This window comes from Schistocerca americana, chromosome 1 (genome assembly GCF_021461395.2).
Source record: "Schistocerca americana isolate TAMUIC-IGC-003095 chromosome 1, iqSchAmer2.1, whole genome shotgun sequence".
Lineage (NCBI taxonomy): Eukaryota > Metazoa > Arthropoda > Insecta > Orthoptera > Acrididae > Schistocerca > Schistocerca americana.
In genome coordinates this window covers 1,090,355,106-1,090,381,200 of record NC_060119.1, presented here as the reverse complement: position 1 = coordinate 1,090,381,200, position 26,095 = coordinate 1,090,355,106, and the positions used below count along the sequence as shown (strand labels likewise).

Genomic DNA, 26,095 nt, shown 5'->3' with positions numbered 1-26,095 from the left:
TGCCAGTTGCACGCGCCAAGCAAACTTACGTTTAGGGGGGAGCGCGCAGTTTATGAAGTAAAGCCACCACGGCCGCATTAACCCTTTCGCTGCTACAGAGACGTGCTCCCCGCATTCCGCGCTGTGAGCGATTTTGTCATCACTGCACTGCTCGCCTGTGCAGACACATGGTGTTCCGACTACTTTCACACACACTTATCATTCGATTTCACAAAAACTATTTGGCCCAAAAATTTGATTTTTACACATCTTCTTGACTGATACCTTCACCCCATAAATGACTTAATTTTGTTTCGATGTTCAACGCAGTTATTGTGAAGCATTAAATGTAGTAAACCACTGCACGAAATTTTGAAGAGTTTGCAGAGGTAAAAGTCCATAGCGTATACTTTCCATATGGTCGATTTCAGTTGCCACTAGAAATTTCAAAAAAATTACATTCAAACGATTAAAATTCATGAAGTAAGACACTTCGATATGATTTTTAAATGAAGGAAATATTATGCACAGAACAAGGGTTGAACTCGGAACCCTTCGCTTAGTAGCCAAACACTTTAACCGTTACGCTAACGCAGCTCATCGTTTAATGTGGTTCCTGGAGTTCTTTAAACTAGGACGCAAAATACCGACAAACACTGTTGGTATGACTATGAACTACTCACGTTTCGTCGAAGTACAATAGGAAATAAACAATTACCGCTGTTCTTTATTGCGAAAAAGCGGTTAGTGAGAATGATACAAACACCTTTCCTTGCTATCGCCTGAATTAGGAGGCTTATTGCTTGTTTGTTTTAATTAATTAATAGTATATGAAGCAAGTGGTATAAAGAATGCTTTTTTCAAAGTTTCTATAAAAGAAATTCTGCTATCAAGACATTGCTTTCGTTCAGTTACTTTATTTATGACTGAATGTTTCTAAAATTGAAGACACTCGTCCGTGCTCTGTACTGCAGTCGAGCTCTGGCAACGTCGTTCTCTGTTCATTGGCCGACTGTGTTTTGTGACGTCAGATGCGCAGAACGAACTTAAACTCGGCCGCTGTCATAAATGACTCGCACTTTAGTCGGTTTGTGGAGCGAAGCATTTTTGCAAGTGTTATGTCTTGCATTCATAAGACATACTCGTGCTAGTTGCATACTGTAATTGAACACGTCACCTAATGTTCTTATGGAAATGCAGATCCACATAGACATTGATCTTCCATAGAGATGAACACCTAATGCAGGACCAAAACCAATCTAAATAAGCTATCCCCGCACGATTCACAACCTGCCTTGATAGCTCTTACGTCTCCAGTTATGTTCATGGAAAAATCTAGATACAATTGGAGAATACAAGATATCAGCATTTACTGTAAATAGGAATGGAAAGTGGTCATAAATTGGAGTACTTGAAGCAAATAATGGATTCGAGGCTGTTTTTATATTAATGGATACGCAATAACTCTGTCTGTAAATCTCGATTCCCACAAGAATCTGCTTCGAAAGGGTGGTTACATTGTATTTAGATTTGGTAGACTGGGAATTCTGCATCTAGCAAGAGAAAATCTGTTTGCAGAGTTTAAAACAGATGGAATAACTACATTTGATCTAATTGATTTTCTACGCTTTAAACTTAAAATTCTATACGGAAATCCCACACGATTGTGGGAACGAGTTGCCAATGTACATTACATTAGTGCTTGTTCCATATATCATGAACACGCCGTATCCTAATGATGTGGAACGTGTCACTTTAACATAACTTTTCTTTACACACCCAAGAATGCTTGGAATACTTTAGCAGGAAATAGAAAGCAAAATTCAGATTCCCTAAAGCTTTCACCTGGAAGAGCTGCAAGAAGGAATGGAGCTAATCGTTAAGGAGCTGAGATAGATAATTTACAAGAAAAGTTAGGCATGTACTAGAACTCGGAAATATTCCTTCTTTGCATTACAGAAATACTTGTTGGAAAAACAATTAGATGATTCAGATGTACATTTAAATTATAAGGTACAAATTAAGCTGGATGTTAATAAAACTTCATCAAAAAAAAATTCGTTTTCTCTGTGCATGAGTATGAAACAATTAATACAGATTTTGTACGAGCGTATTTGTTTTCTTTCTATACTGGCAAAGGTATATTTATTTTCTTACTTGTTTTATTGCCAAAAATTCTAATATAGCCTCCTACTTACGATAATCTACTTACGCACAGGTCTTTTAGATGGTGACGTTCAAAAGTAGCTATAAGTGGGCAGGAACAAGACACTGAAAGATAGTCGAAAGGGGGTAGCAGAAAGCACAGGAACCCTCGTTCCATAGCTGTATGAAAAATAGTTAAAACTAGCAACTCTCGTCTTATATTTTATGTGTGTATTAATTTCACACGTTAAAATTACTGTTCAGTATATTGTGTGATAGCACAAGTCATTCAGTCATCGCCAACTATGTCTTAACCAGTAAGTTAGATAAGCAGTGCCAGTAAGTGAGCCATATGCGTCTTGTGCTGCCACAGAAGAAATCTTTACGTATTGTGATAAATCATATCGACCATTATAAGTGCTGTTTTATTTTGGTGCAAAGATCAAATTTTCGTTAGCGATCAGAGATTGAACTTTCCTCTGTGCGGAACCTTGCCCATCGTTATCTTTAACAGAAGTAAACTGTGGATTCGCCAAATTTATCTAAGTGTTTAGAAAGCTGTCATATTGTACTTGGTGCTTTTCATAGTCACACTTGTATATTACGAAAATATGCAGTTTTAATGATATACCATATTAAATTCCTCTACAATACACCTTATTTTTATTATGCTTCTTTGTGCTAAAGCATCTGAAAGTGTGACGCCAATGGATAAGCATGCTATAGATATTGGTATTATTCAGTAGCTGATTATTAGAATACAGTCCCGAAACATTTTGTAGAGGCATTGCGCCATAGTTCCAATCAGTAAATGTTGTAGCCTCCCCCAAAGTTCGCATTTGTACACCAGTGGAGCACAATATCAGATAGACCCAAGATAAAAAGTAACAGATAAATTAGCTAGTCAATAACGCCCATTATATTTTTCTAGTGTAGAACATAATGCATTATCTTCTTTTCACATTAAAATGTTGTTTGTCCAGGTGATGAAAGTTCGTTTTTGTACCACCAGCAACATAGTCTCAAGTAGGGCTAGGAGAATCTGTAAACTATTACTACCTTGACTTCTTAGCAAATTGTTTTAACCAAATAAGTTTTGAACTGTTACAGAAAAAAATTAAGACAATTTAGACATGGAAATAACATTTTGATTCTTAATTTGCGAGTCCACAGTCTTTTTTTATGAACCAAGTGCGGTAGAGAACAAATAGCCAACTCTAGCCTACAGACTGGTTGGCTGAGCCGTCTTAATGGTCGGTAAAGAGTAAAATTGGTGTGTGTGTGTGTGTGTGTATGTGTGTGTGTGTGTGCGTGTGTGTGTGTGTGTGTGTGTGTGTGTATGTGTGTGTGTATGTGTGTGTGTGTGTATGTTTTGCTGGCGAAACAGTGTGGGTTCTATGAATGATGATGGGTATGGTGTCTAAAAATGATGACAAAACCAGGTTTGTTCTGTGAATGCTGACAAAAGATATGCTTCCGTTGTGCAAAAGCTAATGAAGCTATCCAGTTCTGCCAACCCTGACGAGATGGCGACTATAGAAATATACGGACTCCAGCTGTTTCATTTTAATGGCCAGTACAAAACTGGACTCTGATTCGAGGAAAGGGGAGAGTAGTGGAAAGGGACAGTGACGATGGGGGAGGTACATGCTTTAGGAGAGGGGAGAAGGGTGAGGAGGGATGAGCAGAGAGGGGGGGGGGACCTGGAGTAAGTGAGGGGTGGGGCATGTTAGTGTCATGCATTTGCACCTTCCCCCATATGTAGCCAATCCAAATGACAATGTTCTGTTTGTACCCAGAATCGCCATTGCATTACTACCAAAGGCTTCGACATTTATTGGAAGAAGTTTGAAAGAAATGTGTTAATCTGATAACGAAACAGCATAGAAGACAGTATGGCCAATTCTATTATTTTTCGCTCATTTAGATGACAATGACAGAGTTTATCCAAACAACTGTAGAGTATAGTCATCTTTAGATCCAGTATTTCAGCACTGGACATTTCATAACAATGGACCTCAAGAGGGTTGTAAACTACAACTGAATCTTGTAACAGCATGAGTAAAGCCATGGCGCCATATGTTACATCAAAGAAAAGGAATTAACACGTAATTAACGCAAAAGACGTTTACCTCTCATTTCACAAAATCCTGGAGTACCGCTTTGATTTTTGAATCGGACATAATAGAAGACTTCGAAGGAGTTCAGAGATGTAAGGTAACAGGTCAGTATAAATCATATGATACTGTATCACAAAATCATATTCTCTACAGTCAGAAATGATGGGAACCTTCTCCTAGACGACAGTCAGTCTACTGTCCCACATCAGTTATGTTTCACATTACCGCTTTGTGTCTCTGCTTTGGAGGGTATCGAATAAGCATATTTCTACAATACATGTTTGATCAATAAAAAGCTGACATCGTTCATAAATTCCTTCATATTTAATCCCTCAGTGGAAATGTTATACCACCTGTTATGTCTGTAGCAAGTTATTCATATTCACTGAAATTATTCTGAAAAAAGAAAAACCTCTTCGTGGGGCACGCTCTGCCTCTCGCATTATCTGTGCAGCCGAAGCTACGTTGTTTTTACGTGTCGTTAAATTGAGTTAACATCTCGATGAATTTTACTGTTATCTAAAATGGAGGTATAAGATTTATCTTGATCACATAAAGTGTTTCACTAACCCTTTCAAAGATCTAATGCACACCACTGACTACAATTTCAAATGGTTCAAATGGCTCTAAGCACTATGGGACTTAACATCTGAGGTCATCAGTCCCTAGACTTAGAACTACTTACACCTAATTAACCTAAGGACATCACACACATCCATTCCCGAGGCAGAATTCGAACCTGCAACCGTAGCAGCAGCGCGGTTCCGGGCTGAAGCACCTAGAACCGCTCGGCCACAATGGCCGGTGCAACTACAATTTACTGAAATCTTTTGTATGTAAGTTAAACATATTATATATAATTTTAATACGTTTAGCTTACTGACTCACTTCCTGTCATAATGGTTGAAATCGCGGAAATTTTTTCCATAGACAATTAATTACAAGTGCAGCAATTATCAGTAAACACATGTACACGGTGGCAATAATGTATATGAGAATGTCAGTGGAGTGGTGAAACAGATTATGCAGTTAAAAAATTTGATGTCTTGGAACACTAGTTTCTTTGCTTTTCTACAGTGACGGAAAAAAATTGCAGCACCAAAAAATAATTAATGTAAAGAAATTTTGGAAGTACCTTAGTCTGTATAACATAGCTAAGTGATTGATATTGCAAGTTCGTAGTTTAATGTAAGCACGAGACAAGTCATTGCAATCTTGAAATGCTGGTGCATTAATAACCGGTGTAATCGCCTGAATTTTTAATGCAAGAATGCAGACATGCAAGGATTGTGTTGTGTAGGGGCCGTGGAGGGAGGGGGGGAGGGGGGGGGGGGGTTCAACGCCTGTTGCACGAGGTAGGTCAATACAGGGACGGTATGCGGATGACTCTAGAGTTGTCGTCCGAAGATGTCTCATATGTGCACAGTTGGAGACAGATCTAATGATCAAGCAGGCAAGGCATCATGTCGACATTCTGTACAGCATATTGGGGTACAACAGCGGTAACTGGGCGAGAGTTATCCTGTTGGAAGACAGCTCCTGCAATGCTGTTCATGAATGGTAGCACAACAGATCCAGTCACCAGATTGACTTAAAAATTTGCAGTCAGGATGCGTGGGATAACCACAAGAGTGCTCCCGCTGTCAAACGAAATCGCACCTCAGACCATAACACCAGATGTAGGTCCAGCGGCTCTAGCATGCAGACACGTTGGTTGCAGGCACTCAATTGGCCTCCTTCTACCCAACAAAAGACTATCACTGGCACCGAGGCAGAAGCAGCTTTCATCGGAAAACGTAACAGACGTCGATGCCGCTCTAGAATGAGCTCTCGCTTCATACCACAGAAGTCGCAAATGGCGGTGGTTTGGGGTCAGTGGAATGCACGTTACAGGCCGTCTGGCTCGGAGATCACCTTGAAGTAGCCGATTTGCAACAGTTCGTTGTGTCACTATGGTACAAACTGCCGCTCAAATTGTGCCAGAGCCACAGGACGGTCTTCGTCTCTGTAGTGCGACGTGACCGTACGGAACTTGGTCTTGTTGCGACCGTACAATTTCGTTACCACCGCTGCCAGCAATCACGTACATTGGCTACATTTCTGCCAAATATTTCTGCAGTATCGCAGAGGGAACATCCAGCTTCTTGTAGCTCTGTAAAAGGACTTCTTTCAAACTGAGTGAGATGCTCATAATAGCGTCTTTGTTGCTTTAAAGGCATTCTTGACCAACATCAACTCACAACGTCCTAAGTCAAAGTCAACTAACTCTGACGGCCGTTACAGTGTGTATTTGAAACAAACCTGATTTGCATCCTCTTAGTGGCGCCACTAGCGCCACTCATCTGCGACTGGCTCGAAACTGGAACACATATCATCTATCAGGTGTAGAAACGTTTGCCTACCAACTTTCGTATGTGTCGCTCAACTCCTTCTTGGTGTTGCGAATTTTTTTTCCGTTAATGGTTCAAATGGCTCTGAGCACTATGCGACTTAACTTCTAAGGTCATCAGTCACCTAGAACTTAGAACTAATTAAACCTAACTAACCTAAGGACATCACACACATCCATGCCCGAGGCCGGATTCGAACCTGCGACCGTAGCGGTCGCTCGGTTCCAGACTGTAGCGCCCAGAACCGCAAGGCCACTCCGGCCGGCTTTCCGTTAATGTATAAGCTGTTTTAAGTACCGTCGGTTTGCGTCAGATATTTGAAAACAATCAAACATGTTGTCACCGAAAAACGATTTTCTGCCACATTTGAGGAAAAAAGCCACAGAAAAAAGATATACAAATGCCAGTCACCTTTACTACTGTAAGGAGACGAATGGTCCTTTAATAAAGTGGGAAAGACGAATCGGGAGTGGCATTTGCACATCTCTTACCGCAATTGTCAGAATTACTTTCTGGAATTTGTTGTTCACGTAAAATACGTTACTGTTTCTGAATATTGCAGTGAACAGAATGAATGTAGTCACTCTATCCTGATTTCGTCTTTTCCTGTTAGAGATGGCGATCCTAATTAAGCGGCATTGTATTTACTAGGGCTTAATTTCTTCATATCAATTTGGACATAAGTCAACCCACTAGTTTGAAATTTTCCTCTTCCTCTCGTCTCTGCAGCTGTGGAAAAGCACTTTTTCATGGCGTGTCAACATGTCTTAGTGTTGATTGTGAGATTTTTCATTTACCTAGACGCCTTTAAAATTTATTGGGCACTTCCTTTTAATGTTACTCCTCTAGTTCATCGTAGCATTTCCATTGCATCGATTTCCTGTTCGTGTGTCTGTTTTGATGCCCAAGACTTCAGTAACATACAGTTTCGTTGGTCTAGGCATTTTCTACGTTTTGCCTTTGATTTTTATGGGCGTTTTTACATCGCACAGACCCCCTAAAGTTACACGCCAGTTATTCCAATTAGAGGTTATTCTGTTTCAATTGAACCGTTATCTTCTTTCATAACTGATCCTAGTTGCTTAAAATTTTTAACTGTTGGAAGTGTGTCACTGAAGTTAAAAAATGATTCCAGTTCATTTGCAACTGTGAGAAATTAGTTGTTGGTAAAGCCCCTGCACACAGCTGCAACACCCACACTGCGTGACATTGACCGGAAAACATTCTGGTCGAACCGTTTACTGTTGTGAGCTGTCAGGGTGGAACGAAGTAAATTCACAGTTGCGTTGGCGGAGACAGGAAACCAGCCGTCCCTGTCCAGTCTGTATCTCGGCCAGCAAATTCCTCAGGCGTTCAGTCTGTGACATTTCACCACAATTTCCTCGACGTGTCGTTCAGAGGCGGGAGATGCATCGAAGGGTGTCAGGCCAACACCAAGTAACGATGCAAGCGGTGGAACCGTTGTTCGGCAAACTGAGACCAGTTTCGTCTGCACGCCAGATTCGACGCGGAAGTAGTGTTGTTATTTCTCAGTGCTACTTTCATTTTTTAACCTCCTTTGCATCACGCAATAAAATTAATTCTTCAGTAACGCATATAGCTGTTAATGAGAATATCAACACCACACGTCCGTAAACAATTTGGAAATTACTATAGTGACTTATCGCGCATGGTAATAGTCAACTCACGAAAGGTGAACGTAGGACAAAATGGTTTTATTGTTCTGGAGTTTTGGTTCGAAAACCTAAAAGTATTTAAGGTTTCCTAATTTTGGATGTGAAAGAATGGACATATCTGCAATCTTTCAGCAATTCTTGGTATCTTCACTCTTAACCGACACGGTTCCTGATGCGAATGACATCGAAACAAAAAGAAAATATAAAAAGAACAATCTACGAGCCGTACTCATTGTCTATACTGAGGTCGAAGTTGAGTGCGGCAGTGAGGTCATCTGGTCGCATATAGTAGATGTAGGTGAAACCAAATCAATTGTTGGATGTTTTTACTGGCCACACGATTCTGCTTCGGCTGACTAGAGACATTCAAAGAATGTCAATATCTATGGTCAATATCTCGTAAATACCCAGATCATGCAATACTACTTGGAGGCGACTTTAACCTGACGAGTAATAGACATACATGTCAACGCATTCACTGCATGGGGTACAGACAGACAGTCATGCAAAATACTTTCGAACATGTTTCCTGAAAACTGTCTTGAGCAGCTACCTCGGCAGCCCACACGCAATAGAAATATCTCAGACCTCGTAGCTACAAATAGGCCGGACCTTATCGACAATGTCAGTATATAAAAGGGGACTAGCATCTAGGATTGCGAAAGTTTATAAATCAGTGAAGAGGCCCAGGAGAGTGTTTCTGCTAGACAGAGCAGATAAGCAGTTGTTAACATGTCATTTAGTTCCAGTAAGATGGGTGTAGAGGAACTTTACGCTTGAAGCATGCACCTACCCCCGTCACATCTTAGTAAAAGATCTGGCAGAGAACCCGAGGAAACTCTCGTCCTACGTAAAGTCACTAATCGGGTATAAGGCTTACATTCAGTCCCTTGTTGACTAGCCCGGTGTGGCAGTTGAAGATAGCAAACCAAAGCCGAAGTTTTAAATTTCACGTTAAAGAAATCGTTCACCCAAGAGAATCGTACAAACGTACCATTATTTGACCATCGGACAGAATGCAGTATGGATGACACGGTAATAATCATACCTGGCATAGAGAAGCAACTGAAGGATTTGAAAGCAAATAAATCACCAGGTCAGGATGGAATCCCAGTTCGATTTTACAAAGAGTACTCTACAGCATTGGCTCCTTACCCAGCTTGCATTTATCGTAAATCTCTCGCCCATTACAAAGTCCCAAGCGACTGGAAAAAAGCGCAGGTGATTCCTGTATGTAACAAGGGCAAAGAACGGACTCGCAAAATTACAGACCAATGTCCCTAACTTCGGTTTGCTGCAGAATCCTTCAACATGTTTTCAGTTCGAATATAATAAACTTGCTTGAGACTGAGAAGCTTATATCCACGAATCAGCATGGTTTTAGAAAGCATCTCTCGTGCGAAATTCAGGTTGACCTTTTCTCACCTGATATACTGCGAAGTATGGATGAAGGGCAACAGGCAGATTCCATATTTCCAGATTTCTGGAAAGCATTTGACACAGTGTCCATTGCAGACTGTTAACGAAGGTACAAGCATGTGGAATAGTTTCAAAGTTAAATCATTTAAGTATCTGGGCGTAACACTGCAAAGCGATGTGTGGTAGAACGAGCGTTTGAGAACTGTGGTAAAGAAGGCGAATGATCGTCTTCAGTTTATTGGGAGAATTTTAGGAACGAGTGGTTCACCTGTAAAGGAGACCGCATATAGGACGCTGTTGCGACCTTTTCTTGAGCACTGCTCGAGTGTTTGGGATCAGTACCAGGTCGCACTGAAGGAAGACATCGACGCAAATCAGAAGTGGGCTGCTAGATTTGTTACCGGTAGGTTCGAACAGTACGAAAGCGTCCGGAGATGCTTCTGGAACTCAAATAGGAATTCTTGCAGGGAAAGCGACGTTCTTTTCGAGATTTTTGATAACAACGTTTCCCTTAGTACAGATTATAATTTATTGAGGTCCCGAGGGTGTTATGGCCGGTTGGTGTTATGTCCCTTTTTTTTTTTTTTTTTTTTTTGCGAGCTTCGTAAGCGTAGCTTCCGGTGGATGGGAATGAAATGCACTGTAGGAATTTACCTAGAGTCGATTAGGTCGGTTGGAAAAATGGGATACACTATAGCCTTGATTGCAGGCCACCATTTGCTAAAGAAAAACGAAGCCTTATTCATGGTTATTATTATTGCTCCAGGTTGGTGGAATCTATTTAGGTAGCGAATAGTCATATTTTATTGTTTTGATTGCTGATATTGTATCACTCAGCTAGATATAATCTGTTAATGGAGTATTTTTTGTACATTAAATATTAATGCGGTTATGATACATTGTTTGTAAAAAAAAAAAAAATACCCTGAGTGTTGATATGGCTTATGCGTTGCCGTGCAGACCATATCACCAACACTGGTATAGCCAGGTGAGCCACATAACAAAAACGTTAATAAAAATTCAAAATGAATACAATAGTATGGTTTCTTGCTTGCAGATTCCACCCCGTCGGCCAGTTGCAACCTCTTCAACAGTCTCCGGAAGTAGCTGCAACTTTTCATTTGTGAGCAATGTTTCAGATGAAGAACCTACAAATTTGATTACTCAAGATCAGTCCACAACATATCTACAATTAGTACATAATTCTCCAGGAAGGTAGGCAGGTCAAAGTTCATTTATTGGCTTCTTCCCCACACCTATGAGGGTGAAAAAAATAAACAAGGAGCAAAGGAAAACCAGCTATCAACTCACGTGGGATGCACTTGGAGAAACAACTGTTTCCACAAGTCAACACCGTGGCAGCTAAGTCAGCCAATATCAGCAAGGAAAAGAATTCTCAACGTGCAGAGCCTAAAACGAGAAAAAAAGCTGCCAACCCAAATTGGTTGCTACTGATCAATTTGTAAGGAAAATAAGGTCAAGGACATGAAACTGTGCGTAATGTGTGCTAATTATGATGACGAGGTATGTGTGGGTTTGTCGAAAGAAGAAAATTTTTTTGTCGCATCTGTGCAAATTAATGTTTGATTTGTTTACTACAATTTGAAATTGTTAATAATGTGTATTAACCTATAAAAATTAAAATTTGATTTTCTACCACAATTTAAAATTAATTATTTTCTATTATAAAACTGAGTTCATTCCTTTTGTTCATACATACATTTTTTGATCGCATTTTCAATCCATGTGTAAATATATTCAGTTTCTGAAATACAAAACAATTGAGACACAAAGTATACACATATTGGTATTGTGGCCCAAATGTAGACTTCTGGAAAACAGCAATTTTACCAAATGTAAAATTCGGACAAACGATTACGAGTATTTTTTTACAGATAGACAATGACTCAGATAACAAATGAGTACAGATTTTTAAGAAATTTACACACAATGGCGGCTTTAAAATTCCTCAAACGTTAAGTGGGCCTTAACAACTTTAAGTACCTTACATAACGTTCATATTTCTCTGATGGTCCATCAGGTAACTAAACTTTTTTCTTAGCTTGACAATACAATGAGACAGACACGATCTCCATCTCTACGATAAACGCTGCGGCACCAGTCACTTGTCCTGTGCTATCTAACGTAGCTGCCATTGCATAAGAAGGTATTCACTTTTAGCCTCATTATGAGTTTGCGTGTCAAATTGCTTTTGAACGTTCAGGCAATTAGCATTAGAAGTAACCAACACTAAAGACCAATAGAAGACAATCCCTATCTCTCTCTTTTTCTGTGCCTCGCTAAGAACTTTTCGAATCCATGCTACGCAGAATCGCAGCTGTAAGTGTTCCAAATGTGGACCAACATACTATTGAGTAGGCGGTCATATTGATTTGCCTCACCAAGGTATGTTCTTCAGAATACGTCATAGGTTGCATCAGTGGGTAGTTTCATAAGGAGTGTTGGGACAGCTTTTGTTGGTGTTGAGGTAAAAGCTTTCTCAGAATCTATGAGCCCTTGGCTAAGAAATTTTTTATTCTCATTGATACGTTTTATAATTTTTTCTAGACCTTACTGGTGATCCGTTCTCTTATACCAACGTCTAAAGCCACCTTGTTACTTAACCTTGTTAAAAACCAACGTTTTTTTCTATACGGTTGGTGATAAATTTAGTGACTACCACGTGTATTATGGAGTGAAATCCAGTATATCACAGCTTTTTGTGTTTTGTCATTCTATTTTCTTGCAAAGTGGAATAATAGGAGAAATATTAGGTGCATGAGGAATTGTCGTCCTCCACGAACACTATGCAAATTATTTTGCAAATTACTTTTGTTCACTTTTCTTCCAGATATAATTTCCTTTTATACACCTTTGTCTCTGGGCACCAATCGTTTCGCCTTACCTCGAATTGGTTTATAAACCTTACCTTCTATTAATTCCAGTTATCATCACTCTCATTATTACCTATTTTATTGTTTCATTTCTTGAACTATACATACATTTAAAGAAATATTGGAAGTATTGTACTTTTTTCTCTATGATTAATTATTGTATTAATTATTTTGAGACTTGCCATATTAGCCGGCCGACGTGGCCGTGCGGTTAAAGGCGCTGCAGTCTGGAACCGCAAGACCGCTACAGTCGCAGGTTCGAATCCTGCCTCGGGCATAGATGTTCGTGATGTCCTTAGGTTAGTTAGGTTTAACTAGTTCTAAGTTCTAGGGGACTAATGACCTCAGCAGTTGAGTCCCATAGTGCTCAGAGCCATTTGAACCATTTGAACTTGCCATATTAACTGACTGAATGTAATACCTATGGAAACATCACTGTGGTTTTTTCAGTCTTGAGCTGTGTAATACGTCCTTGATGTATAGTGATATTTGGTCAAACAGGGATAATACGTTTCCACCGAGTGAGGAACTCGCGGAATATATATATATATATATATATATATATATATATATATATATATATATATCAGATTCAAGTAGTCATTCCATAACGCTTATCAACTTTTTGTTTCAATGAGTAAAACCGATCTCTGCAATTTGGTGCTTCACTTGTCGTCTCTTCTTAAAGGCCGAGAAATTTTTTAGCAGACAGATATATTGCATTTCAATACCATAACATGCTAACTAAATGATGACTGTTTATTATTTTTTATTAGATCATTAATGGACCAAATTGTAATATTTTTGCGAGAAGAATTAGCTGCATAACCGCCATTCTGGCCATCTCATTGAGATAATTATCATTTATATTTATTACGCAGAATCCGTCTGTTTCATTTTAACGACGTCCAATCTATCAGCGCGAGTAGAGATTAGTGTACTCATAATTTTGAAAATTAATGGTCGTAAAATTTTCAATCAAGCAATTTAATTCTAAAATAAATATTTCGTGCTCACATTTTTATGACGCAGAGCGAGAGAGAGAGAGAGAGAGAGAGAGAGAGAGAGAGAGAGAGAGAGAGAGAAAGGGAGAGAGACAGACAGACAGACAAAGAATCAAGAGTATTTGTATTATTGAGAAAAGCTCAGTTTACGTTTTCTTTCTCACCGATGTAACGGCCGTTTTTATGTGATCTAAACCCCTATTCCCTACTGAATCAGTCCGACATTGGACATTGTTTAAGCTAAAAAAAATTTGTAATTCCTTCTTTACACAGATCGCATACACTATTTGACACTTGCTAAAGAACACAGACATCAACAGGGATAATCACAGGCAATGATGGACGACAGAAAAAAATAATACACACGTAATAGAGGTTGAGTAGTAGATTTATATCGAAAAATGTGTAAGTAGGCTGTTTACGTTTTTATGTTGGTAACGCCACGTAGCGCTCTGTATGAAAATCACTGACTGTGCTGTGTGCAGTCTGTGGCTGATTGGACTCATTGTTGGAATATTCGCTTTCGTAGTGTTGGGCAGTTGGATGTGAACAGCACGTAACGTTGTGCAGATGGAGGTGAGCCGCCAGCATTGGTGGATGTGGGGAAAGAGATGCCAGAGTTTTGAGAGCGGACGATATGGATGCGTGTTCGTCAGAAAAAGGAATTTTGTAAGACTGGATGTCATGAACTGATATATAATATATGACTTCCGAACACTGTTAAGGTAAATACATTGTTTGTTCTCTATCAAAATCTTTCATTTGCTAACTATGCCTATCAGTAGTTAGTGCCTTCAGTAGTTAGAATCTTTTATTTGGCTGGCAGTATTGGCACTCGCTGTATTGCAGTAGTTCGAGTAACGAAGATTTTTGTGAGGTAAGTGATTCATGAAAGGTAAAAGTTATTGTTAGTCAGGGCCATTCTTTTGTGGGGATTATTGAAAGTCAGACTGCGTTGCGCTAAAAATATTGTGGGTCAGTTTAGTGATGATCAGAATAAGTAAAGAGAGAAATGTCTGAGTACGTTCAGTTTTGCTCAACTGTTTGAAAATCAAGTAACGTAAGAGGTTTACTAGCACAGTCATTCATAAGTTTTCTAAATGGACGCTACAAATGGTACGGATTTCACCACATAGGAAAGGAGGATGACAGACATAAATAACGTTCGTGTCTGACACAGGTCAGACTCCCAACATAAAGGTCGGTATTGGGTTCTCAGTAACGAATATGACTAAAGCACATTTTGCACCTGTTAATCTGTCTATCAAAGCGTCCCTCGGGGAAGGGGGAGGGGATTTGTCCAAATCCTCTCGCAAGGCGGTTTTCATTTCGTGCACGGTTCGGGCAAGGGGCGTTAAACGCATCTGCAACAGCAGCCCAGGCATGCTCTATAGGGTTTACGTCCAGCGGGTATGCAGGCCACTCCACAGTCCAACACTTTTGCTTTCCAATGAGTCTGACTCTGCAGTGGTCCTGTGTGGGCAGGCATTGTCGTCCATAAGCGGAAAGTCGAGTCCTGCCGCACCCGTAAACGGATGGACATGATCGACAATAATCCCCCTGTAATACCGCTGTGCTGTAACGGTAGCTCGCGCAGAGATATGCAGCGGTGTTTGCATATTTTTGCATAGCATTTACACCTTTAGCGGCCCTTTTTAACCGTGAGACAACAAGTTTTGACTCATACCCATTACTGTTGCCACAGTAGTAACACTTTGATGTGATTCGAGCCTTCCAATTGCTCTTCAACGATCGTAAATTGTCAATTGATGTCTTGCAGTACCACACGGAATGTCGCGCTAGTCGGTTCCACAACAACCTTCGTCAAACGCCATATTGCATGAACGTTCGTGCCCAGCCTTCACTGTAGTTAACACATACTGCCCTCGCCATTTGATTTTACTGTCGTTGTTCTGGTGTTTCGTAGCAATTGTCGGTTGTTCCGTAGCAACTGACAATTGTTCCTCAGCAAGTGTTAGCTGTTCCCTAGCAGTTGTCAAGCAATGTATAAGCGACGATAGACTATCCATCTATATTCCGCAAGCCAACGTATGGTGTATAGCGAAGGGTGATACTGGTAGTGCTCTCCCCTTCCCCCCCTCACTGCTTTCCACCACCTGTCGGTAAATCCCCACTGGAGCTACAGTTTGTCAGATTTTACCGTGGTCATTTCGAGGAACCCAAGAGGGAGGAATTAATATGTTTCCCGAACATTCCTGGAACGTCCGCACTCAAAATTTCAAAGATAAACATCTCCCTGACTCTAAACGCCTCTCTTGTAGTGAATTTCCTTAAGATTCTTTCAGTGAATCTCAGCTTGAAACCTGCTTTCCTTGTTGTTGATGTCCTCTGTCCGAAGACTGGTTTGATGCAGCCCTCCGTGCTACTCAATCCTGTGCAAGCCTATTCAACTCCGAATAACTACTGCAACTTACATCCTTCTGAATCTCTTCATCTCTTGTTCTTCCTCTAATATTTTCACCCCCGCACTTCCATCCAATACTAAGTTGGTGACCCCTTGCTGTCTTAGAATATGTTCTACCAACCGGTCCCTTCTTCTAGATAGGTTGTGCCACAATTTTTTCCCCAATCCTGTTTAGTATCTCATTAGTTATGTGATCTACCCATCCAATCTTCAGCGTTGTTCTGAGCCACCACACTTCAAAAGCTTGTATTCTTTACTTATCTAGACTGTATCACTCATGTTTCACTTCCAAACGTGGCTACACTCCACAGAAATACTTTCAGAAAAGACTTTAACACTTAAATCTATAATCGGTATAAACGAATTTCTCTTTTTCAGAAACGCTTTCCTTGTCATTGGCGGTCTACATTTTATATCCTGTCTACTTTTGCCATCATCTTTATTTTACTGCCCAAATAGCAAAACTCACCTACTACTTTAAATGTCTCGTTTCCTATGCTAATACCCTCAGCTTCACCTGATTTAATTCGACTACATTGATTTGTCCTTGGTCCGTTTTTATTGAGGTTCATCTTATAGACACTATCCATTCCGTTCAACTGCTCTTCCAAGTCCTTTGCTTTCTTTGACAGAATTATAATGTCATCGCCAAACCACAATATTTCTCTGGTTTCCTTTACTGCTTGCTCAATGTACAGATTTAATAACACCGGGGATTGGCTATAACCCTGTCTCGCTCCATTCTCAACATCTGCTTTCTTTTCAGGCTCCGACTCTTGTAACTGCCATCTGGTTTCTGCACAAATTGTAAACAGCCTTTCAGTCGCTGTGTTTTACCCCTGCTACCATTAGAATTTGAAAGAGAGTATTCCATTCAACACTGTCAGAAGCTTTCTCTAAATCTACAAATGCTATAAACGTAGGTTTGCATTTTCGTAACTTATCTTCTAAGTTAATTCGCAGGGTCAGTATTGCCTCACGTGTTCGTACATATCTCTGAAATCCAAATTGATCTTCCCCGAGGTCGGCTTCTACAAGTTTTACCATTTTTTTGTAAAGCATTCGTGTTAGCAATTTGCATCCATGACTTATTAAACTGATGCTTGGGTAACACACCTGTCAGCACCAGCGTACTTTAGAATTGGAATAATTACATTCTTCCTGAAGTGTGAGGCTATCTCGCCTGTCTCATACATCTTGCACCCCAGATGGAAGAGTTTTGCCATGGCTGGTTCTCCCAAGGCTATCAGTAGATCTAACGTAATGTCATCTACTCCCAGGGCCTTGTTTCAACTTAGGTCTTTCAATGTTCTGTCAAATTCTTCTCGCAATAAATTTAATTCAATAAATCCTGAGTACATAATAATTTCCAATAGGCCTTGTCGTTTTACCTATTTGATCCTCAGGTATCTTCACTATTTCATCTCTCAAAGCTACGCATTTCTTCTTCCACTGTATTCCCTTCCTCTGTTCTAGTAAACTGTTTCCTAACGCTCCATCTGAAACTCTCAACAACCTCTGGTTGTTTCAGTTTATCTAGGTCCCATCTCCTTAATTTCCTACCTTTCTGCAATTTATTTAATTTTAATCTACAGTTCATAACGACTAAATTGTGTTCAGAGTCCACATCTACCCCTGGAAATGTCTTACAATTTGAAATAATGTAATCAATCTGAAACATCCCAGTGTCTCAAAGTCTCTTCCATGTATATAACTTTCTTTCATCATCCCTAAACCAAGTGTTATCAATGATTAAATTACGCTCTGTGCAAAATTCTACCACGCGGTTTCCTCTTTTATTCCTTTCCCCTAGTCCATATTCACCTACTACTTTTCCTTATCTTCCTTTTCCTACTGTCGAATTCCAGTCCCCCATGACTATTAAATTTACGACTTCCACATCACTGGCAACGGGTTACACACAATGCTGGTGACTACTTTGAAGGTCAGTAAAACTTTAAAACATGTATCTATTTTGTGCGAGCTGTAAATAAATAGTTGCCACTGTTATGCTGGAGCCAAGGTAGCCCCTGAGGGCCAGCAACCCATATTACACCACAGAGGACGAGGTTGTCCATGTCCAAGGCGTACCAAAAGCACCATAATAAACACTGGCTATTTACGAACAAGATAATGGAAACAAATATTCTGAGCACTGCTTCCTGCAGGGGGAGCTCGAGCCATGGCCTGCAGGAAGTACCACCACGCCAAAACCTGATTTGCTGGAGACTGCTATTTAGGGGCTAGAACCAGCCCCAAAGTTAAGTTCACTCCGGATACCGACCTCATGTACTTCAACTGCTGAAGATTACGTTTTTGTCTCAGAATTGGACTTTTACTAGTGTGAATGTGTTACCACGAACCTTTGTGGAAAATTAGAAGTGAACTTTTGTTTGCCTCAATTTGGAGACTTTTACTGGCATCGTTATTGTTACCTTTCGTTTGTTGTTCAGTCATCAACCTTGTGAACCTACATCAATAAAAGTTGTGTTTGTGAAAAATTGCGAACTGTCAGTCAGAAATGCCACTATTAAAGACCCAACCCTCGTATATTGGAAGCTGGTTCATGCTTAGGACACTTTTATAATGTAAAAGATGTAGGGAAGTCCTTCCGCAACGGAAGTGGCTTGGCGCCATGTAAAAGATGGTTTTGGCGGTCGAACTGGGCGGCTCCTTGGTGGGCACGGTACGCAGTCAGTGACTGGCTGTTGCACCGTACTCATCAAGGGTGCCAAGGCAGACATTTGGAAGTCGTTTTCCAAGGAATTTTCCCTCGGATGTGGATTTGGCTGTTGCATGGTACTCTCGGCAATCAGGAATGGCTCTAACGCGTTAAAAATCCATCGCCAAGAAGAAAATTGTAAAGATCATTCAAACATCAAGGGCCGTGAGAACATTCAGCCGCCACGTCGCTTGCCACCACTACTTCGCCACTGCTCCATCAGCTTCATGCATATAGATATATATCAGAGCATGGACTAGTTAATTTGTGTGTTTTCAATAATAATCCAAGTGCTATAAGCCTGTGTTTAGAAAAAATGGTTCAAATGGCTCTGAGCTCTATGGGACTTAACATCTGAGGTCATCAGTCCCCTAGACCTTAGAACTACTTAAACCTAACTAACCTAAGGACATCACACACATCCATGCCCGAGGCAGGATTCGAACCTGCGACCGTAGCGGTCGCGCGGTTCCAGACTGAAGCGCCTAGAACCGCTCGGCCACACTGGCGGGCCCTGTGTTTAGAACAGTATCTTTTATCCTAATCATGAACCTATGCAGGATCTTCTCCTAAGTGTTCACGAAACCGAGTATCCTGTTTTAAACAAACTAGTAATTTTTTTCTGTGTGTTAAATGTGCTAAAACCCAGTGCCACACTGTGTAAATGTTGCGGTCTAAAATACCTGCTTCTCGGGTGATTGAAAAGGCATATAAGTTTAAACTTATTTGAAACGTAATTTATCCTTGATTGCTATCATGGGCGATTTTTTTGAGGTTAATCGAGCTCACTGTTGAGTAATTTGCTTTGAAGGATGGTAACTATTCCAAGTGAGGCTAGGAATTGAATTTAGTTGAACTGAATTTTGTTACTGAAGTAATCAAAGAGTTTGGCTAGTGTGACAGTATCAGTTTATGGGTCACCACCATGTCCTTCTCATAGTAGAAAGATAATTGGAATATTATTGCTACTAAAGAAATCTGATACATTTTTATAAACGGGAATATAAACAGTGTAATTGTAGTATTATGTAATTTTATTTGTGGTATTTATATGTCAGTCAAGTCAGAAGCCCTTCCATGTCCAATTTTAATTCGGTGCTTCCTGCAGTAACATCTCAGTGCTGAGTCACGTAATGATCGTGATTGTAACTGTTATTATTATGAGTTGGGTATAATTTTCCTTTCTGTGATCACTGGTTTGTGCATTAATGGCAACTACTGCTACCCACAACTTAGATCGCCCTATATTCGTGTATATCCAGTGTGCTATTCAAAGGGAATCTTAATTAAAGTCACTCCAACAACTAATATTCAATTTTCTTAAACATAATATTTCAAATTAATGTGCCTAATTGGGTTGGCGACCGTTTTTTGATTCATTCGTATGAACTTTTCTACTTTCATTATCTCCAGAATAAAGCGTGTATAGTTTTTCTAGTCATTACATTATATTCGAAATTACTGTTCGATACCTTTATCCATTAGACAAAAACGTGGCCGAAACTCAAAATCCTCCCAACGGGTAACATTAGTTTGTGTCACAACAGGCGAGTGTGATATGTGGCTTTCTCGTGACAGGGCTTAATGTTCGGTAGTTAGGGAACAGTGACGAATAACGGAGCTAGTGTGATACCCTGTATTCACCTGACCAGAAGTCCTGTTCCTCATGCCACCTAACTTCACTAATTCCACTATATCTAACTTCAACCTGTCCATTTACCTCTTTAAATTTTCTAACTTACCCGTGTGGTTAAGGAAACTAACGTTCCACGCTCCGATCCGTAAAACGCCAGTTTTTTTTCTCCTGATGACAACATCCTCCTGAGTAGTCCCCGCCTGGAGAGTTGAATGGAGGACTATTTTGCCTCCGGAATATTTTATCCAAGAGGATTCCATCGTCATTTAACTATACAGTAGAGCTGCACGCCCTTGGGAACAACTACGACTGTAGTTTCCCCTAGATTTTAGCCGTTCGCAATAGCAGTTCAGCAGCGCGTTTTGGTTGATATTACAAGGCCAGATTAGTCAATCAAGCAGACTGTTGCTCTTGCTACTATTAAAAAGGCTTCTGGCTCTCTTCACGAACCACATGTTTTTGTATGCTCATCCTTTTAGCAAGAGGTCTCTGGGGCGCCGGCCGTTTACTATTGTGACAAAACATAAAAACACTTACAGCCGTCCTTACGATTTTATTTTATTTTGTCGCTACCAGTTTCAACGCTTCATTGCGTCATCTTCAGGCCTGTATGCATAAAACATCAAAGATAGCATTATCAACGTATCGGTCAAGTTACGTAGAAACAGATTAAAATAATCAAAATATCCACGGGTATGCTGCCGGTCTATAGTGTCCAACGGGCACAATATTTCGCCGATCATACATGTCGCCATCATCAGGTGAACTGACGGACTGAGCTCCTGTGAACGTGCCGACACGGAGATCCGTACGCTATGGCTGCTCAGAGGGAACTGGGTTCGGTCGCGGCGGCGGCCGATTTAAATACCCTCCGTCCGCGGCGCGCTCCCTCCGCCGTCCGCGCCCCGCGCCACGGTCACGCGGTGGAACAGATTGCGACGGCGTCTGAGATGACGTCGGTGTGATGGCTCTGTCCGCCGTGGTCGTCACAACTATACGTTTGCTCGATTTACTCTTGATTAACCCGATCGCTGGTTCCCAAGCCTTGCTAAGATTATAGCCACAGTCACGGTTTATGAGGTCGTCATTGGTGCGAATTTCGATGGCCTCTCTAACAACGCTGTCCCAGTATCTCGACGTCTGTACCAGAATCCTCGTGCGGTCACACTACATGGCGTGATTTTCCGACAAACAATGTTCAGCGACCGCCGACTTGCTCGGATACATCAGTCGAGTGTGCCTCTGGTGTTCACGGCATCGATCCTCGACGGTACGCATCGTCTGACCAATATACGACTTGCCACATTGACACGGAATCTGGTACACGCCGGCCTTCCTCAAACCGAGGTCATCTTTGGCGCTCCCCACCAGTGCACGAGTTTTATTTGGAGGACAAAACACCGGGTCGGAACTGTGGAACGGTGGCAGGAGGAACAAGACTTTTGATCAGGTGAATACAGGGTTATATATACAAAATCAAATAAGGGTAATGCAGGAGTAGGTTTAATAATGAATAAAAAAATAGGTGTGCGGGTAAGCTACTACCAACAGCATAGTGAACGCATTAGTGTGGCCAAGATAGAAACGAAGCCCATGCCTACTACAGTAATACAAGTTTATATGCCAACTAGCTCTGCAGATGATGAAGAAATTGAGGAAATGTATGACGAGATAAAAGAAATTATTCAGGTAGTGAAGGGAGACGAAAATTTAATAGTCATGGGTGACTGGAATTCGTCAGTAGGAAAAGGGAGAGAAGGAAACATAGTAGGTGAATATGGATTCGGGGGAAGAAATGAAAGAGGAAGCCGCCTTGTAGAATTTTGCACAGAGCATACCTTAATCATAGCTAACACTTGGGTCAAGAATCATAAAAGAAGGTTGTATACCTGGAAGAATCCTGGAGATACTAAAAGGTATCAGATAGATTATATAATGGTAAGACAGAGATTTAGGAACCAGGTTTTAAATTGTAAGACATTTCCGAGGGCAGATGTGGACTCTGACCACAATCTATTGGTTATGAACTGTAGATTAAAACTGAAGAAACAGCAAAAAGATGGGAATTTTAGGAGATGGGACCTGGATAAACTGACTAAACCAGAGGTTGTACAGAGTTTCAGGGAGAGCATAAGGGAACAATTGACAACAATGGGGGAAAGAAATACAGTAGAAGAAGAATGGGTAGCTCTGAGGGATGAAGTAGTGAAGGCAGCAGAGGATCAAGTAGGTAAAAAGACGAGGGCTAGTAGAAATCCTTGGGTAGCAGAAGAAATATTGAATTTAATTGATGAAAGGAGAAAATAGAAAAACGCAGTAAATGAAGCAGGCAAAAGGGAATAGAAACGTCTCAAAAATGAGATCGACAGGAAGTGCAAAATGGCTAAGCAGGGATGGCTGGAGGACAAATGTAAGGATGTAGAAGCTTATCTCACTAGGGGTTGGATAGAAACTGCCTACAGGAAAATTAAAGAGACCTTTGGAGAAAAGAGAGCCACTTGTATGAATATCAAGAACTCAGATTGAAACCCACTTCTAAGCAAAGAAGGGAAAGCAGAAAGGTGGAAGGAGTATATAGAGGGTCTATACAAGGGCGATGTACTTGCGGACAATATTATGGTAATGGAAGAGGATGTAGATGAAGATGAAATGGGAGATACGATACTGCGTGAAGAGTTTGACAGAGCACTGAAAGTCCTGAGTCGAAACAAGGCACCGGGAGTAGACAACATTCCATTAGAACTACTGACAGCCTTGGGAGAGCCAGTCCTGACAACACTCTACCATCTGGTGAGCAAGATGTATGAGACAGGCGAAATCCCCTCAGACTTCAAGAAGTATATAATAATTCCAATACCAAAGAAAGCAGGTGTTAACAGATGTGAAAATTACCGAACTATCAGTTTAATAAGTCACAGCTGCAAAATACTAACGCGTATTCTTTACAGACGAATGGAAAAACTGGTAAAAGCCGACCTCGGCGAAGATCAGATCCGCAGAAATGTTGGAACACGTGAGGCAATACTGACCCTACGACTTATCTTAGAAAATAGATTAAGGAAAGGCAAACCGACATTTCTAGCATTTGTAGACTTAGAGAAAGTTTTGACAATGTTGACAGGAATACTCCCTTTCAAATTCTAAAGGTGGCAGGGGTAAAATGCAGGGAGCGAAAGGCTATTTACAATTTGTACAGAAACCAGATGGCAGTTATAAAAGTCGAGGGGTATGAAAGGGAAGCAGTGGTTAGGAAGGGAGTGAGACAGGGTTGTAGCCTATCCCCAATGTTACTCAATCTGCATATTGAGCAAGCAATAAAAGATACAAAAGAAAAGTTCGGAGTAGGTATTAAAATCCATGGAGAAGAAATAAAAACGTTGAGGTTCGCCGATGACATTGTAATTCTGTCAGAGACAGCAAAGGACTTGGAAGAGCAGTTGAGCGGAAAGGACAGTGTCTTGAAAGGAGGATATAAGATGAACATCAACAAAAGCAAAACGAGGATAATGGAATGTTGTCGAATTAAGTCAGGTGAAGCTGAGGGAATTAAATTAGGAAATGAGACACTTAAAGTAGTAAAGGAGTTTTGTTATTTGGGGAGCAAAATAACTGATGATAGTCGAAGTAGAGAGGATATAAAATGTAGACTGGCAATGGCAAGGAAAGCGTTTCTGAAGAAGAGAAATTTGTTAACATCGAGTATAGATTTAAGTGTCAGGAAGTGATTTCTGAAAGTATTTGTATGGAGTGTAGCCATGTATGGGAGTGAAACATGGACGATAAACAGTTTGGGCAAGAAGAGAATAGAAGCTTTCGAAATGTGGTGCTACAGAAGAATGCTGAAGACTAGATGGGTAGATCACATAAGTAATGAGGAGGTATTGAATAGAATTGGGGAGAAGAGGAGTTTGTGGCACAACTTGACAAGAAGAAGGGACCGGTTAGTAGGGCATGTTCTGAGGCAACAAGGGATCACAAATTTAGCATTGGAGGGTAAAAATCGTAGAGGAAGACCAAGAGATGAATGCACTAAGCAGATTCAGAAGGATGTAGGTTGCAGTAGGTACTGGGAGATGAAGAAGCTTGCACAGGATAGAATAGCGTGGAGAGCTGCATCAAACCAGTCTCAAGACTGAAGACAACAACAACAGTTAATGAATGTCCGACTGTCAAATAAAAATTGTCAATAGTATTTAAAGAAATTTCAATAGATAGTATAATTGTACAATGTATTGAGTGGAAATTTGTGATGGTACATCTCAGATATGTGAGAATGGATGTATCTTTTCTTTCTGTCAAATGTTCTGTGTAAATTCATTTGCAGTGTCTTGCCTTTGTTCTCATTCTATTTTAATCTGTTTCTATGTAACTTGACCGATTAAGTTGATAATGCTATCTTTAATGTTTTATGAATACAAGCCTGAAGATGACGCAAAAAAGCGTTGAAACTGGTAGTGACAAAATAAAATAAAATCATAAAGACAGCTGTAGGTGTATTTATTTTTTGTCACAACCACAAGATTGTCTGGCCTCTCAACAGATGTGGTTGCACTTACGATTTCTTTTTATGTCTACCACCAGCCGCTGTGACCGAGCGGTTCTAGGCGCTTCAGCCCGGAACCTCGCTGCTGCTACGGTAGTAGGTTCGAATCCTGTCTCGGGAATGGATATGTGTGATGTCCCTTGGTTAGTTAGGTTTAAGTAGTTCTACGTCTAGGCGACTGATGACCTCAGATGTTAAGTCCCAAAGTGCATAGAGCCATTTAAACCATTTTCTATGTCCACCTCTGGTAGCTGCAAGTGATTACTCCTACGTATTGTATAGTTTTCATTGCTGATAATGCCTTATCGGCAATACCGTGATGAAAGAATAATAAAGCTGTTCCCCTATTAACTCGGAGTACATAGCATTTCTTTACGTTCGTGGCCTCCTACGAGTCTCTACACCAATCACGTATCCTCCACAGGTCTTTCTGCAGTTCACTACCGTCTTTCGGCGTTGCTACTTTCCCACAGATACTGCATCCTCTGCGAAGAGCATGATGTGTCTGTTTTATCACTTTTACGGTCTTCTCGTTTTCATTTGACTCCTTTACCGAATTTTCATTGTGTGTTTCCAGATCTGCTCGCTCACATTTAGGAATAGTTTCATTTCGTTTTGTATATACAGAGTGTAATGTGCAGATATTTCTGTTGGTGACTGAGAGCGGTGTAATGATCAACACTGCAGCAGTATTTACGTCATTTGCAAGATTAATAATTATATACGACTGGTCATTAAAATTGCTACACCAAGAAGAAATGCAGATGATAAACGGGAATTAATTGGACAAATATATTATACTAGAACTGATATGTGATTACATTTTCACGCAATTTGGGAGCATAGATCCTGAGAACAACCACCTCTGGCCGTAATAACGGCCTGATGCGCCTTGGCATTGAGTCAAACGGAGCTTGGATGGCGTGTACAGGTACAGCTGCCCATGCAGCTTCAACACGATACCACAGTTCATCAAGAGTAGTGACTGGTGTATTGTGACGAGCCAGTTGCTCGGCCACCATTGACCAGACGTTTTCAATTGGTGAGAGATCTGGAGAATATGCTGGCCAGTGCAGCAGTCGAACATTTTCTGTATCCAGAAAGGCCCGTACAGGACCTGCAACATACGGTCATGCATTATC

General features: G+C 40.7%; 1 protein-coding gene across 1 annotated transcript in view; it reads right to left on the bottom strand.

Annotated features, from left to right (window-relative positions):
- LOC124617943 (mucin-6) overlaps positions 1 to 26,095 on the bottom strand; it is a 441,809-nt gene that overhangs the window by 185,940 nt on the left and 229,774 nt on the right. The window lies entirely within an intron of this gene.